Raw genomic sequence first — 17,504 nt, forward strand, 5'->3', positions numbered from 1 at the left:
CCCACCAGCTGCCACTGGGGTGGAGAGAGTGGTGACTAGACAAAGGTGGGTGTGGCAGCAAGTGTGCGTGTCCCCTGTGCCAGCACCGTGCCCTACACGCAGCCTCATGTGACCTCCTCCCAACGTGAACTGAATGTTCTTACCCTCACTTTACACATGGAGGGACTGAAGCACAGAAAGGGGGAGGAGGAATTTGCCAAAGGTCCCAGGTTTGGAGTGTCAAGGCCAGGACTGGCCTGACTCCGGCACCTGGCTCCCTGACCACTGCTCCTGTCTGCCTCCCCTGTTCTTTGAGGCTCAGCAAGGGACCTGTTCTTTGAGGCTCCTCCTTTGGGGATTGTTTCTGCATCTGCCATCAGCTAGATGGGTGGGAAATGGGATTCAGTGGATTAAGTGCCAGCCACCAAGAGCCATGCTGATTTCCGAAGGGACCCTTCACAATGGCCCTCACACTATTTCCTGTGTTGAAATAGCGTCTTCACATCCGGCCGGGGAACTCCCAGAGGTCTGGGGCCATGTCTGGCGGGTGGTGCATAGCAGGATCTCAGGACAAGACTCGAATGAGAGTCTGACCAGCTCTGGAAGCAGGAGTCTGTGCCCCCAGCCCGATTCTCATGCAAACCTACTCACTCTTAGGCCTCTCACCACCCCTCGCTCTCCAAATCGCTCTTCACCTTGGTTGTTTTCTTTTGCTTCTTAAAATTGTGGGGGTTTTTTTCTTTTTTATGCCATTCTTTCAGCAATGAATGTACTTTATGTCTGGAAATAATTTGAAAAGCATTTATTCTTTTCCAATGTATTTACTAAGTGCTTAGGAGTTCTTTCTGCTCATTATTTGTCCTTCAACAATTTTTTCATGTCCTTTAACTTGTGTAAAAAAAATACTCATTTCAACATTTAAAAACCAGAATCTTTGCTGGCAATAAGATCCCAGATAAAATGAATCATGTGGGTTGTTTTTCTTTTTTCTTGGTTTAACCAGTAAATTGTTTCTCCCCTTCGCTTGTCACACAAATGCTCACTTGTGCTGCCTGCAGTGGAGTTCAGATGAACACAACGGCGTGAGCCTCGTTATGAACTTGCTATTGCCAACATTAACAATTGAGTTGGTCATGTAATTTTAGGGATGGGAAGAATATTTCAAAGATGAGATCAGCAGCAAGGTCCATCTAGAAGGCTAAATGGAAGTTAACAGATATGCCTGCATAAAAAGTTCGGAACTTCTCCATGTTATAAAGCTTCTTAAATCCCACATCCCAAAAATAGGAGGCTGAGAGAGATCAGAGAAAGCAGAGAGGAGGCTGACAAATGTGATGAAAGACTCTCAGAACTGAAGCCCATAGGCTTCTCGATTGAGCTGACCGGCATCCAGCGGAATGGACTAAAAAAGAAAGACTCACACCAAGACACAGCATCTTTATGTACCAGAACGACTGGGTGCTAGAATAAATTGTTTCTAGAGTTTCCAGAGAATGGGGAGAAATTGTCACAAACACTCCGAATCAGAATGGCTCCAGAATTCTCTCCAGCAACCTTACAAGCTAGAAGCCGACAGAGCAATGCCTTCAAAATCCTAAGGAAAATGGTTTTCAACATAGACTTCAATTCTCAGGCTGTTGATCAAGCATGAGGCTAGAATAAGGTCATTTTAAGACATGCAAGGTCTTGTAACATTTACCTCCATGCCTCCTTACAGGCTGTGCTCCACCAAAATGAGAAGGTGAGCTGCAAAACAGAAAGACTTGGGGACTAAGAAACCAGTGATCCAACACAAGGGAGTATGGGGGTCCCCAGGGTAACAGCAAAGGAAAATGCCAGAACCACAGCCGTTCAGTGGGCTGAGAGGGCTGCCAGTTCGCACGGGAGCAGGAAGTCAGGGGCCCCTGAGGGAGGTCTCAAAAGAAATGAACAAAACTCAGAGACAGAGGAGCCACAGAGGCTCAATCACGGACCGTCTGAATGGCCAATTCAACACCTAGTGGCAAAGATTGGCCCCTGGGTCTGCTTGGGGCTGGGTTCAGGGTCAGAGACATTCTCACGGTGAGCTCCACAAAGCGATAGAGTGGGTGACAGGCAACTTGCTCCACCCCTCTGAGTCTCCTGTCCTTAGTGAAAAAGATGTTAAAACAACGCCCATACTATGCAGATTAAATGAGAGGATGTAGGTGAGAGCACTTGGTAGACTTCTAGCAACCTCTGCCATCCCAACTCACCAAAACATCACCATTGCTGTTGTCTAACCTCGTCCCACTGAAATCCACACATTGAAGTCCTCACCCCCAAAGGTGATGACGTTAGGAAGTGGGACCTTGGGGAGGCAATTAGATTATGAGGGCAGAGCCCCCCTCCCCATGAAATGGGCCTTAATATAATGGGGCCCAGAGAGAGCCCCTGCCCCTTCCCCTGAGAGAGGAAGTGTGCCCAGAAGAGGGCCCTCACCGGGCCCTGCCGGCAGCCTGCTCTCAGACTTCTCACCTCCAGAACCATGAGAAACAAATTTCCATTGTTTATAAGCCCCCTGAGTTTGTGGCATTGCGTTTAAGCAGCCTGAATGGACTAAGACTGCATCCTATTACCATCCAGTTTGTGGGTGAGCAAAGTGGAGATAAAGCCCCCCATGTGAGGTCACCCAGGTACTGGCAGAGCAGGACTTGGAAGCAGAGCTGTCTGCCCCCACGTGCCAGGCTCCAGCCTTACTCTGTTCCCTGGCAGCAGACACCAGGACTTAGAGAAAACACAGACGGTGCAGAAACATTTGAGCAATGTACGTCCTTGCCAGAAATTAAAAGAATGTAGATCCAAGCAACCATGGAGCACTTCTCACCTGTCAAATTTGTGAAGATGTTTGTTCTTTCGCTATTGAATTTGCATTTGTATCAGTGCAACACATGTTCCTGGTTTAAAAGCTTCAAATGGTACTGCCGATGTATTTGCTGAAACCTGCTGACCCTGCCTGGCTGACATGGCCGCACCCACACAAGCCCGGCACCTCTGGGAGGAGGGCCCCTGAGTCGGGCCGGGCCCCTGTGCAGCCGCCGGCTATTCAAGCTCTCTGCCCTCTGCAATCCTCCGGGTCCAGGCTGGCTGGTTTTCTGTGATCTTCCCGGTGCAGCAAAGCAGGGGCTGAGCAGCCCAACGTGACCACTGCTGCCACCTGCAGTCTCACTGAGGGAAGACTGTCCCAAAGAGGAGCCCGGCCCTGGCGATGCGCTTTGCAGAAAACTGCCAGTGAAGTGCTGTTTGCGCTGTAGTGACAAGAGTAAAGAGATTTGCTTTGGGAAAGAAAAATACACGTGTCCCCAGCCTGGGATGTTTCCCACCCATAACTGCCTCTCTTGGGAGGACCCCCTGCACGTGCAGATTCTCAGAGCTGTCATCGAGCACCAGAGGGAAAAGGACAGGCTTTGCAGAGGGGGTTGTGTCCAGCTCCTGGTCTGGCTGGGGGATGTGCTACGTGCTCGGCCAAGGAGAGACGCCAGCCTCGTGCTGGCCCCGCTCCCGCTCCAACCGCCCTCTGGGACTCTCCCAGGCTCTGCCCTGTGAAGCCACTTTCCTGTGCTTGTCTGTCATCGCCCGCCCCTCCCTGCTCTGGCCTTTCCGGAGGCACACAGGTCTGGAACGGCCCTTCACAGCCCCCAGCCCCCACATGACCTCCACCCCCAGCACTGTCCCCGCATCCCTCATTCAGCTTGGCTGTCCCTGTCTGAGCCCCCACAGCCTGCGACTGGAGGCAGGAGGAGCCCCGACCGCAGTTTCCACCTGTCTGTCGGCAGCCCGCGGCTCAGGTGTCCAGGGGCAGCCCAGGAACGGAAGGGCTGGGGACGGGGGTACTTTCCCGAGAGGACTGGGAGCCCCCAGGACTCCAGCTCAGAAACAGGAGCTTATTAATTAGAACCTGATGGCAATGGTCATTTATAACATCACTGTGTCTAAAGAGTACAAAGCTACACTAACAACTCCACAGAGGGGACACCAACCAGGGGGTGGGAGATGAAGCCCTTCATCCTGGAGTCCACCTGGTGAATGGCCTCCGCTCTGCTTTGCTGTGTGGCCTTCAGCAAGTCGCTTTGCTTCTCGGAGCCCAGTTTCTCCACCTATAAAATGAGGGGGTCAGTAATTCCACAATTAATTTTTGCCCCTTCTGTGTTCTTTTCTAGCCACTCTTCACACGAAAACTGTTTTTAGGGTCATTTTTTGCCACTAAACAGAGGTCCTATGAATCTCCACGGTCAGTCTAACTCCCTGCCCTTGCGAATTGTTTCCTTTATGGAGGTGGGGTGAATTCTGCTGGCCCTTGTGGAGAGTGTCATGTTGCTGGCCCAGAAGAGAATGGTGGGTCCTAAGGAGATTTAGGTGGAGCCACGCACCAGGAGGCACTGACTGGGACCCCAGCTCTTCGTGGCATTGTTGAGGCTTCCCTTGGAACTGCCCATGTGGACGCAGGACCAGTTGAGAGTGCATTCATCGGGGTCCTGGTCCCAGCACTGAGGGCACAGTAGGGGTTGGCACAGGGCACTCTGAGAAGGCCATCTGGAGGAGTGAGTAGTCAACAGATACAGAAGAGAGGACAGGAGGGAAACGCATGCACAGAAACAGAAAAACTGAGATTCCTGAGAGAAACAGCAAACGCAAAGCTTGCACAGCAGGAAAAGCAATGAGCTGGTGTTTATTGAACACTGAACGGGGGTGGGAGGTAGGCAGGACGGCGCTGTGTGTATTACATTTGACCCTAAAGGGGTTTTGGATGGGTGTCGTGTTCACACTGTAAGAAGACACTTGGGCTCCCAGTGGATAAGGTCACACTGGGTAACCGGGTTTCAACCTGCAGCTGCCGCTTCCAGAGCCTGGACCCTAGTCAGTTGGCTCATCTGCCAGGAGCCAAGAAGGGGGTAAGGAAGGCAAATGAGGCATGTGTCCTGCACAGAGAGGCAGGCCCAGGGCCAGGCGCCTGCAGGAATCTGGGCTCTGAGCGCTCTGGGTGATAGAGGCGGGGCTGGGCACCCGGCTCTGCAGGGCAAGAGGCCGGCTGCCAGATGAGTCACAAGCACTCCTGGTTCTGTCCTTCATCCCTCACATCCCAGCCCCCTCAGCGGCCTGGGCGGGAGAGGCACGAGGGGCCCTTGACCCTAAAGCCCCTCCAAGTGGGTGAGGGTGCCAGCAGGGGTGGTGAGAAGGTGGCTGCCCTCTACCTCCCTGACAGAGCCTGGAGTCTCGACTGTGGCTCCTGATGACCCTGTGGGTCAGCCCCGTGCTCCTAGCTAGTTACAGGACAGCCAGGCAGGCTTCGGGCACTCCTGGGCTGTGTCTCTTGAGCAGGTCACCTGGCCTCCTTGGGTCTCAACCTCCCTGCCCATGGGGAGACTGCTCGTAGCAGCCTTAGCAGCAGGTCACTGTTCTCTGTGGACAAGACCACTTGTTAGCTCACGTTTGCTCTCCAGCCATGGGGACCAGTTCTGTATGCAGCAAACACTTCTTGAAGGCTGACTGTGTGCCAGGCCCTGTGCCTCTCCAGGAACAAGAATACACACACTCAAAGAGATTGTCAGGCTGGATTTAAAAACTAACCCCACAACCCAGTTTTATTCTGTTTACACAAACACCTACACATAAGGGCACAAATAGGTTGGAAGCAAAAAGGATGGGATGGCATACCAAGCCAATACGAATCCTGGCAAACATGAACGGCTGCACCATTACTTGGGTGTAGCATTGCTAACATCAGCCTCAAATTATATAATGCAAATGCTGATGGACTCACTCACAGGGGAGAGACAGATAAATCCATGAGTATGGTAGGTTTTTAACACACCTCTCTCAGTAATGGACAGGTCAACAGATGAAAACAATCAGGGTGTAGAAAATGTCAACAATACAATTAACAAGCTTAACCAAATGGTAAGTATAAAACTCTGCACCTAACAGAGACACATTCTTTCCAAATGCTCGTGGAAACTTTCAGAAAACTGAACTAGCCATGGCCCAGCCACAGAGCAACTTTCAACGACCCTGATAGATGCCTGTCATACAGATCCAGCACCCCACAAGCGGGAAGTCGGTCACAACAAAACCCTGGACATTTAAGGAAAGTTTCTAGATAACGTAAAAACTAAATCATAATGGGAATAGGCAAACATTCAAAACTGAATAATGAGAACACTAAGAGCTGACCTTTACTGAGCATCTGCTGTGTGCCAGGCCCATTCAAGGTGTCCTGGTATCACAACGTGTCCATTTCCCAGAGGAGAAAAGTGAGGCACGGGGCGGTTGGATAGGTTGTGCAATGTTCACGAAAGGCAGGGCTGCGAGTCCAAGCTGGCCTGGGGTTCGAGTTCTTCCCTGCATGTCAAATCCACGCTGCCGGCCGACGTGACCGCGTGGCCTCCCCTCCGTAGGCAGGACTAGCACGCAGGCCTCCCTCCCCGGGACGCGGCGGCCCCAGGCCTCGCCCCGCGTCCCTGGGGATCCGCGGGAGCGCGTCTCCCACAGGCTTCGTGCGGAGTCCCGGGCCTGCCTGCCTTCCCAAGCTCACGCGGTGCCCGCCCAGGTCCGCTCCCAGCCCCATCTTTCCCGGTTGGAATCCCAGCCGTGACAACGAGGCCCAGCTCCGGGGGCGCCTCTGTAGGCCTCCCCACCCCGCGTGGGCGCTCCCCCGCGCCGCAGATGCAGAGCCGGTCCTGCCGCGTCTCCGCCACGAACGCCTCTTGGGGCCCTGCCGCCCGGCAGCGTCCTCCATGCCCCTCCGCGGGAGCGCCCGGCATCCGGCTGGGAGCGGGCGCTCTCTGAACCCCCTTCTTTCACCTTCACGCTCCATCCATCCTGCGCTCTGCTCTGCACCACATCCATGTTCACTTCCCGGTCAACCCCACCCTCCAGCTGACACTCCCCGAGACCGGCGCGGGCAGCAGGCGCTGCAAAGGAAAGCGGGCGCCTTGTCCCGCAGGCCCCACGCCACGGCGCTCGGCGGGGTCCGCTCTGGCCCCAGAGCCCCGCCCCCGCCCCCGGCGCCGCTCCCTGGGCCTGTGCGGCACCCCGCGAGGTGCGGAGTTAGTTTGCGCCCCCGCGGCCGGGCGTACTCCGCATGGTGCTGCCCCTGGGCGCAGGCATTCCGAGTCTGAGCCCCCTGGCTCCGCTGCCCCCGCCTCTCAGGGCATTTCTTGCTACCCCTCTTCACGCACAGGGACCCGGTGGGTGGGACCCTGACGGTTTTCCTGGGAAGTCACGCGGCCCAGCCGTCTGTGCAGGCTTCCCGGCGTCCTGGGGACACCGAGGGCACTGCCAGCTGCTCGTGTGCGCCCCCTACGGGCACGACCCTGTGCCTGGCTGGGCGGGAGCAGGGACCTGTTCCGGGGCTTGCTTCGCTCTGTGGTGTTGACAGACTCCTTGCTGAAATGGAATGTGTGCCCCCCAAACACTTTTCTCTGCTTTTAAATGCTGATTAAAATGGGGACCTATAAAGCCAGTCTTGGTTCCTGACGGTGAGTGGGCTCCATGTTAAGTGCCCTTGTGTTGTTAGGATGAATCAGCTCCCAGTGCTTGTGGATGGAAAGGGGGTCACTCCTGCAGGGATCCGGTTGCCCCCCTGGATTATTGTGCCAGGTTTCTTAGCATGACCTGGAGGAAGGTTGCCACGTGGGGACAAAAGATGCCATCAATTCGGTAGGCCAGACATAGACGCATGAACAGAGGAACGTGTGAGCTAGAAGATCAGCCAAGCCCCTGTTTTACAGAAGGGGAAACCGAGGTCCAGGGAGGGGAGCCACTGTCCAGCATCCTGCAGGGAGTCCACGTCACAGCTCACCTCCCGTAGCCTGACAGGGGCCTGGCGCAGGCCACCCTGACGTCCACTTTCCCAGCGCCTGGGACTTCCAGAGCCACAACTGGCCAACCTGGATGGCAGTCGCCCTACCCACAGTCTCTCCCTCTTCCTATGAAGTCTCCCCAACAAGTTCTAGAAAAAAATGGAAAAGGCAAGGATGTGGAGGCCCAGACTGTTCCATGGGTCCACCAGGGCCACTGCCTAGCTTGGTGGCAGGGTGGTGTGGGTGCCGAAGGCAGCTGCGCCCGGGGCCCCATTTCACTGGGAACATGCCCCCAGGGTCCCTAGTTCAGCCAGTCTTCAACTGCTTTGCACAGCTGTACAAAAGACAACTTAGAAGCGCTCTTGGAGCTATTTAACTGTGATCTCCATAAACATTTCTCTTGATAAATGCCAGGATCCACATGGCATGCACTCTGAGAGACTCTGCTCAGCTGTATGCGCTGGCACACCTTTCTGTTGCTTTGCAGTTGGGGAAGTTCGGGCAGCTCTGTCCCTACGTCTCTGTGTGAACTTGAGCAAGCTCTGTCCCTAAGTCTCTGTGTGACCTTGAGCAAGCTCTGTCCCTAAGTCTCTGTGTGACCTTGAGCAAGCTCCCATTGCTTTCTGAGCCTGGATCCGCCCATGTGCAGTGGACACCTTATTGAGCTGCTCTGAGTAAAGAACAGAGCAAGTGCCTGGCACACAGTAGGCACTCAAGAAAAGGTGCTCTTGTGGCCTGGGGTCCAACTGTTCCTTCCTCCAGGGTGTTGGAAAGCCAACCAGGGAAGAGGCTGGGGCTCTCCAAGCGGGGCAGTTTAAGCCTTCTCTCTCCTGGCCCTGACCAGTCCAAAACAACTCTGCTGTTAAATATTTAGCAGCCTCCACTCAGAGGCTTTTCACCAGATCCTCTTTTCTCCTTAAATGATCAGAATGCACTTGAAGATCTGAAGATGCACAAATGTTCTGTGTACAGAGCTGCTCATGTAACAGTGGAGGCTGGGCTCAGGTGGGCGGAAGTAGCCTGGTAGAAGAGGTGAGGGCTGGTAGACAGGGCGCTGGCCTGGGCGTCAGGAGACCGAGGCCCCCGTCCCAGACCTGCTCCCCCATTGCCATGTGACCTAAGAGTATCTGTGTCCCCTCCCTGTGTCTCTCTGTGGCTCCCCATCCGTGAGATGAGCAGGTCAGAGCTGTGAGTCCCAGGGCTCCCTAGAGGTCTGGATTCTTCGAGTCTAGGTTCCTGTGCCCGAGGCAGACAGCAGGCAGCAGTAGCATGGCCTTCACGATGTTTGGTCAGTGAGTCAGGCTTTGGGGAAGGGCTCTCATGCTGATGGGGACTCTGACCCTTGCTGTTCTCAATTCCTGGGTGCTTCCACTTTGTGGCCATTGTGAATAATGCCACTGTGAACATCAGTGTACAAGGATCTGCTCAAGTCTCAGAGATTTTCTAGTCGGGACCTGTTCCCTCCTGCGTCAAATGATGAAATGGAAACCGGAAAGGCTCCATGAAATGAATTGGCTCCTGAAAGGACTAAGGGGGCTAGGAGGCCAAAGGTACATACGTGCCAGTGACCTGCCCCCAAGAACATCAGGGCCTTTCATGTGCCACTGTGTTGGGGCCCAGGGTGCTGTGTGTGCAGCCCTCCTGGACAAAGGCTGCAGTCCTAGGGTCATGGACAGTCTCTGGGGAGAAGTGTTTAAACTGAGCCTGGCAGCCTGTCTGACCCACCAGATTAGGTGCTAATTCTCCAAGGACCAGGGGTCTCAGGGTGGGAGTTTCCAGCCCGGGCTGGCCCTGGAGGGGATGTCTTTGGCAGACGGGTGTGTGGCATCTGCTCTCACCCTCAGTGGCAGGACCCTCAGATCTCAGCTGATCCCCACCACACCTGGGCCAGCAGAAGAGCAGGGAGGCCTGTCCCCAACCCTGAACCATGCTGGGAGGTCCGCTCACTGAGCAGTCTACTCCAGAGGGTGAAGACTGGCACCCTGCAGGTGACAGCTGACTCACAGGTGGGTTTCATTCAGCCCACGTAGTATTGGCATTTAAAAAAAGTTAGTTGCCAACATTTGAAAATCAGGAGTTTTTGCTTGAAGTCTAGATTTTTGGTTCCTTTTTAAATCATGCTGGAATAGCTGGTGGCCCTGGGCCTGCTGGCAGTAGCTGCCCTGTTAGATCAGGCATGAAAAGTAGGCCCTCAGGTGTGCTGAGCCCCTAGGCTCAGGTTGGGCCCTGTGGTCCAGTTGATGGCAGAACAGGCACAAGAGCCCTCTCACCACACTTAAATCCCTTTTCAACCAATCAGGAAATGATTCGTAAAATCCTCTGCAAGAAAGAACTTGTTAGCAGACCAGTGCTTAACTGGCAAGAGTGTGGGAGCTGGAGCCAGGCTGCCGTCCCAGTTCCAGCTCTGTGATTCATTAGCTGTGTGACCTTGAGCAAGTTACTCAACCACCCTGTACCTCAGTTTCCTTATCCTTATGATGATAGTAACACTGCTCCCCTCCTGGGATTCTTATGGAGCTTAAAGGCATTGACACTCATACACACTTAGCAAAGTTCCCCAGCCATGGAGACGAGCAGGGGTGCAGGAAGGGACTGTGGCAGGCATATTCGGAGGCCTTGGAGGTGGCTGAGCACTGACTTACACACGTGTGTGTGAAGCCTGACTCTGCTACCTGTGGCAGCGTGATCTTGGACGACTCATTTAACCCAGTTGCGTGAAGGCCCCTTGGGGGCTCAGAGGCGCTCACAGAGCTGAGGCTCCATGGCTACTGCTAAGTGCTTGCTGCATGCTCTTGGCCGGCTCCCTCAGCAGGCACCCAACTCCCAGCTGGGGAAGGATTCCGATCTGGAAGCTGGGAGACTCACAGTTTCCTTTCTGTTCTTCCAACCTGTAGAGAGGCCCTTTGGGGCCTGTGGGAAGCGCATGGGAGCCCAGCCAGAGTCCCACCCACCGTCTCAGTGAAGGTCAAAGCAGCACAGACTGCCGGAGGAGGGCAGCCCAGCAGGACCCCGTCTGACGTCTCCTTGTCATGTAAATGATGGGGGCCGGGGTGGGAAAGGGACGTGGCAACGGTCCCAGAGCAGATGAAGGGTGGAGCCTCACACAGGGGGCAGAGAGAGGGAGGTCCCACTGCTCCCCTCTCCTATTCCCAGGAGCATTTAGATGTTTAGACCGCAGATATTTGGCCTCTTCTCCAAACAAAGTTGTATATTCTATCATTAAACACACCCACAAGATGCAAAAAGTAAACACTTATCTTGTGGCTTAAATACTAAGAGTATATCTGGACTCTTATAAACCTACTGTGGCATTTAAAAAAATAGCTTATTGAGGCATAATTTACGTACCATGAAATTGATCCTTTTAAACTATAGCTCAGTGATTTTTTTAGTGTGTATGTGTGAATGTGTATTTGTACACATGTGTGTATATGTATGCATGGGCACTACCTAATATTAGAACATGTTCTGCATTCTTTCCCCCACTCCCTGGTAACCATTAATCTACTGTCTTTCTCTGTGGATTTGCCTATTCTAGACAATTCCTATAAGTGGAATCATACAGTATATGGTCTTTCCTGATCAATTTATTTCCCTGAGCGTAACCTTTTCAGGGTTCATGTAGCTTGCCCCTTGCATAAGAACTTCATTCCCTTTTTGGCTGAATTACATTCATTATCTGGACATACCGCACAGTATTTATTCATTTGCCAGATGATGGACGTCTGGTTTGTTCCCACATCTTGGCAATTATGAACAGAGCTTTGCTCCTTCCAGCTCCTGTGGCTGGAGCGCCTGGTACAGTGGGAATAGCAGTCAAGGCTGTGGAGGGAGGCCGGAGCAAGGCCCAGGCAAGCCCACAGGCCTTTGCATTAGGCGAGAGTTTGGACTCTGGACTCCATCCTGAGGCAGTGGGCAGCCTTGGGGAGTTGTTTCAGGGGAAATGCTGGGTAGACGGCTCGCTTCGGAGGTCTCCGCATCACCGAGTCTGGGTCAGCTGCGCCTGGAACCCCGGGGGAGAGGCGGGGAGACTGGTACCGGGGGCCTTTCTCGTACTCATCTCAGCCGTCTCCATGGCGACAGTGGAAGACGGTACAGTTCCTCTGATTTTGTGTTTCAGGCTGGCCTAGACCCTGGCTTCTCCCGCTTCCCTCTGAACACAGAGAGGACTACAGGGTGGGGGAGCAGAGGCAGCCGGGCCCACCGTGTCACCAGCCCGTGCAGCCTTGGCCGCCTGCCCCATCCTCAGCCCCCCATCCTCCACCCCAGGCCGCCCAGGCCCTGCCCGGACCGAGGGGACATCGAGCCGTGCCTCTGGGGGAGAAGAGCTTTCTCCCTGTGTTACGGAAAATACTGAAAAAAATGCCTGGACTGGATCACCGATGGAAAAACCAAGCGGCACTCGGAGGTCTTGGAGTGTTGAAGCTTTATTTCACCCGGCGGCTCAGAGGGGAGCAGTCTCCCAGAAAGTCTGAGCCCTGAACAGAGGCAAAGGGAGCAATATACATCTTTCTGCTTCTTTATCTGTAACATTCCTACGTGCACAGCAAGCGAGCAGGCGAGGGGGAGGGCGTTCAGGGTGTGAACCTTGGGACCCGGCGCTCGGCAGAGCGGGAAACCGAGGGAGTGGTTTTTTTTGTTTATGTTGAGGAGGGGGGCGAGGCGGAGTGGAGTCACCCGCTAGGCTGCTGTCCTTGTAAATCTTCCCTATCACCTGTACCCACTCAGTGAGACCCCCAAGGCGGGGCTGGCACCGCACCCGGCATGTACATGGTCACCCACACAAGGGCTCCGTAGGGACCCCCCTTACACCGGACCCCTCATTGGCCCTCTCGCCGCCCCACCCCCCCATATTTTGCAGAAAGAAGAAACAGGACACGGTGTGTGTGCGTGTGGACACCAGCGGGTGGGGACACGGCGGAGTGCTGAGGACGGTGTGCGGGGGACACACGGGGGACAGGGGCGTGGGGACATCGGGACCCCGCGGGGGTGGTCGCCGGGCCTGGGCGCTCCCCGGCGGCGGGTTCTCGGCGGGCTGGGGGCCCGCGTCCCCGGGGCGAGGCCAGAGGGTTGATCATTCACTTCACCAGACAGGTCGTGCGCTCAGGATCGGGAGTGAAATACAATGTCGAGAGGAGGGAAAACCCCAAAAAAAGTTACTTTAAAAATTATTCTACGCAAAATGTTTCGGATCAAAGTTAAAAACCGTTATTCCTTTGAAAAGCGCTGGCAGAGACACGCGGGTCGGCCGTCCGCCCGGCTAGCTCAGTCGGTAGAGCATGGGACTCTTAATCCCAGGGTCGTGGGTTCGAGCCCCACGTTGGGCGGCTCCGCTCTTTTTCCAGCCGGTAGTGAGGTCTTGTCTCCAGTCGTCATTTAACCGGCTTAGGCTTCACCAACGGCAGTAACCCATTCCGATCGCGCCTTATTTTCAGACAATTCGGGGCAAAAACTACGGGGACTGAGCAGGGGACAGTGGGCGCGGCCGGCGGGGCAGCGGGGTGCGGCCTGGCGGCCCTGCGCTGCACCCCCGTATCGGCTCTGCGGCCCGCTGGGAGGGTGGCCTTTTTTTTAGCCTTAGAGCTTCGGGGATCACCTGACCGGGCGGGCTTCCCGCGCGCACCGACTTCCTATCCTGAATTCCGCGAATAAATTCATTTTCCTTCTGCGCGTGCGCAGGCCGGGCACTCGGGGATAGGCGGGGGTCGGGGGATCTGCTGATCGGGCGTCTGGGAACCGGCCGAGGGACCTGCTACCCTTTCTTTAAATTAGTGATTCAACTTCTTCCACCATTTGGAGCCTCAAAACACCTCAAAGGAAGTAACTCTCTTTTCCTAAGGATGCTTTTCTAAGGAGTGCAGTTTCTTAGGGCAAAATTTCACTTTTGTGTTAACAGCTGCACATTCTTTCCTTAAGTATTTTCCATCATTGCCAGAAATTCTCGAACGTTCTCCACAATTACTACATGTTCTTATCATCAAGATACCGTTCGGATTTGGAAGAAACACATGTAAAATTTCAGCATCTGAAATTAAGATCCCTAAATAGCCTCGTCGTCACAGAGGAGTGTACTTAGTTTCCTGGTAATGGGAGGCAAAGCAGTTTTTCAAAATGCAGGGCCCGTCAGAGAAAAAAGCAAACCGGTAAATTGAAGTCAGTGGGGATATCATACACCCGTTTTAGATTGTAGGTGGGTGTTACGGGTTGCGTGCGTCACGTCCCCCTATAACTCATGCGCTCAAGTCCTGATCCCCACCCAGCCCCATGGAATGTGACCTTGTTGGGAAACAGTTGATAGCGATGGGATTAGCTGAGACGAGGTTATACTGAAGTAGAACGGTCTCTATGCAATATGACTGGTGTTTTTATAAAAAGGGGACATTTGGACACAGACACACTCAGAAACTCACATTTGGACGCCTAGCAGAAGCCATGTGAAGACGAAGGCAGAGATGCCTTTACAAGCCCAGGGGCCCAAGGACGGCAAGCAAACAACCAAAAGCCAGGGGAGAGGCGCGGAGCAGGTCCCTCGCAGCCCTCGGGAGAAACCAGCTCTGACAGCACCTTGATCCTGGACCTCAGGCCTGCAGAGCTGTGAGAGGACACATCTGCTGTTTAAGCCACCCAGTCGTGCCAGCCCTTTGTTATGGAGGCCCGGGAACTAAATTAACCCGTGTTCTACTGGGAGGTGATTTTGATTCTAATTTTTTTGTACGTTATATTAGGTATATTCATTTCATTTCAAAAGTCTTAATAAAGAGCAATGGTTTCTTTTGATGTAGACCTAAGTTCAGGTTGAGTGAGGTAGTTAAGAAGCACAGGTCATTCAGAAGTTAACAGTCAAAAATGAGCTTGATTTCAAAGGGTACTTTTTTATTGTTGGCTAGTTTGTTATGTTGACTAATGATATATTACTATTTGTCCTAAAAGAATGTATTCAGAGATATACCAAACGAAACACATTTTATTAACCCCTGGAACTCGTATTTGAAGACTTTAACATTTAATCTTTCTAAAAACAAAGCATTTTAAGGAAGTGTGATAATAATTCTCTGTGGTCCAGTTTCTTGAACAAGTAAATAACAGGAAAAGGAGCGGGACCGAGTCAATTAAATGACATGCGGTGGAATATGTGAACTGTGTTCGGATCCTGGTGTGAACCAACCAAGCATAAACATGTATGAGACAATCTGGAGAATTTGAACACTGGATATTTGAAGATATTAAGTTTTTTTTTTTTGAGGAAAATAATTAAGACTTTATTTATTTGAACCGTTTGAGGTTCACACAAGATTAGGAAAGGTAGAGAGATTTCTCATATACTACCGAGCTCTACACGTGTACAGCGCCCTCCGTTACTAGCATCCCCGATCAGGCCGGAGATTCGTTACGCAAGTGATGGACCTTCATGAGACATCATCATCACCTGATGTCCACAGTTTATGTTACAGTTCACCCACTCTCGTGCTGTACATTCTATGCGTTTGACATGTACTCATCTCTACAGTGTCATACTGAGTAGTTTTACTGCTCTAAAGTTCCTCTGTGCCCTGCTCATTCATTCCCAGCCCTTCCCAACTCCTGGCAACCGCTGATATTTTTACTGTCTCCACGGTTTTGCCTTTACCAGAATGTTACATAGTTGGAGTCATATGGTATGTAGTCGTTTTAGATTGGTTTCTTTCCGTTGGTAATAGGTATTTATGGTTCCTCCATAATTGGTAACTCATTTCCTCCATGGTTTTTTTTCATGATTGGTAGCTCATTTCTTTTGAGTGCTGAATAAAATGAGTGTCGGGATGTGCCACAGTTAATCCGTTTACCAACTGCAGGACATTTTGGTTACTTACATGTTTGGCAGTTATGAACATAGCTGCTATAAACATCTGGATGCTTTATTTGGGGAGAGGGGCCACAAGTTTTCAACACAAGTTTTTGTGTGGGCACAGGTGTTCAACTCCTTTGGGTCAATAGCAAGGAGTGAGACTGCTAGATCGTGTGGTAAGAATAGGTGAGTTTTGTACAGAACCACTAGAAGATATTAAGTATTTTTAAATGTAATAAAAGTATTATTTTTTTTTCAAAAAGCCCTTATATTTTACAGATGTGTTCTATCTTGTTTATGAATGAAATAGAAATGATATCTGGGATTTGTGTGTGTATTTTGGTGGGGGAAGGAATGATCAGGTACCAATAAAACGAGATTGGCCCTGTGTTGATGACCTTAGAGGCTGAGCAGTGGATACACTATGGTTCATTGTACTGTGCCCTCTAGTTTTGTGTATGGTTTTAAATTTCCATAAATTTAAATACTATTTGATTATGCAGAAACAGAAGTGTCTTAACCTCGGGTTAACCCAGGGATGAAATTTAGCTTCACTAAGGAGATAACCAGGCACTATGTGCCCCCTGATGATGTTGCTGTGACAGGTGCCCAGCATCACTTATAAAATATTCTTATAAAGTATTCTTGTCAAGAACACTCAACTTAGATCTAATCAAGTCTTTATTTCTGCCTCAATAGGATTTATTTATTTATTTATTATTTTGGTATCATTATATACAATTACATGAGCAACATTGTGATTACTAGACTCCCCCAATTATCAAGTCCCCCACACATACCCCATTACAGTCACTGTCCATCAGCATAGTAAGATGCTACAGAGTCACTACTTGTCTTCTCCGTATATACTGCCTTCCCTGAGTGCCCCCCTACATTATGTGTGCTAATCGTAATGCCCCTTTTTCCTCTTATCCCTCCCTTCCTACCCATCATCCCCAGTCTCTTTCCCTTTGGTAACTGTTAGTCCATTCTTCGGTTCTGTGCTTCTGCTGCTGTTTGTTCCTTCAGGTTTTTTTTGTTCTTATACTCCACAGATGAGTGAAATCATTTGGTACTTGTCTTTCTCTGCCTGGCTTATTTCGCTGAGCATAATAGCTTCTAGCTCCATCCATGTTGTTGCAAATGGTAGGATTTGTTTTCTTATGGCTGAAGAATATTCCATTGTGTGTATGAACCACATCTTCTTATCCATTCATCTACTGATAGACACTTAGGTTGCTTCCATTTCTTGGCTATTGTAAGTATTGCTGCAATAAACAGGGGCGCATATGTCTTTTTGAATCTGTGATCCTGTTTTCTTAGGGTAAATTTATAGGAGTAGAATTCCTGGGTCAAATAGTATTTCTATTTTGAGTTTTTTGAGGAACCTCCATACTGCTTTCCACAATGGTTGAACTAATTTACATTTCCCACCAGCAGTGTAGGAGGGTTCCCCTTTCTCCACATCCTTGCCAGCATTTGTTGTTGCTTGTCTTTTCAATGGTGGCCATCTTTACTGGTGTGAGATGATATCTCATTGTGGTTTTAATTTGCATTTCTCTGATGATTAGCAGTGTGGAGCGTCTTTTCATGTGCTTGTTGTCTGTCTGAATTTCTTCTTTGGAGAAGTATCTGTTCAGATCCTCTGCCCATTTTTTAATCAGGTTATTTGCTTTTTGGGTGTTGAGGCATGTGAGCTCTGTATATATTTTGGACATCAACCCCTTATTGGACATGTCATTTATGAATCTATTCTCCCATAGTGTAGGATGCCTTTTTGTTCTACTGTTGGTGTCCTTTGCTGTACAGAAACTTTTTAGTTTGATGTAGTCCCATTTGTTCCTTTTTTGCTTTTGTTTCCCTTGCCCGAGGATATATGT

At 51.5% G+C, this 17,504-nt stretch overlaps 1 long non-coding RNA gene and 1 other non-coding gene across 2 annotated transcripts; one reads left to right on the forward strand and one right to left on the reverse strand.

Annotated features, from left to right (window-relative positions):
- Positions 1–1,401: 1,401 nt before the first annotated feature.
- LOC108400188 (uncharacterized) lies at positions 1,402–7,235 on the reverse strand. Its single transcript, XR_001853820.3, has 3 exons — positions 6,169–7,235; positions 3,978–4,094; positions 1,402–3,245 (listed from the first exon to the last, which is right to left on the reverse strand). It is a non-coding gene; the product is annotated as an uncharacterized lncRNA (long non-coding RNA).
- Positions 7,236–13,053: 5,818 nt separating this feature from the next.
- TRNAK-CUU (transfer RNA lysine (anticodon CUU)) lies at positions 13,054–13,126 on the forward strand. The gene has a single exon. It is a non-coding gene; the product is annotated as a tRNA-Lys (tRNA).
- The last annotated feature ends 4,378 nt before the right edge of the window (positions 13,127–17,504 follow it).

The sequence above is a fragment of the Manis javanica genome, chromosome 18 (genome assembly GCF_040802235.1).
Source record: "Manis javanica isolate MJ-LG chromosome 18, MJ_LKY, whole genome shotgun sequence".
NCBI classification, from domain to species: Eukaryota; Metazoa; Chordata; class Mammalia; order Pholidota; family Manidae; genus Manis; species Manis javanica.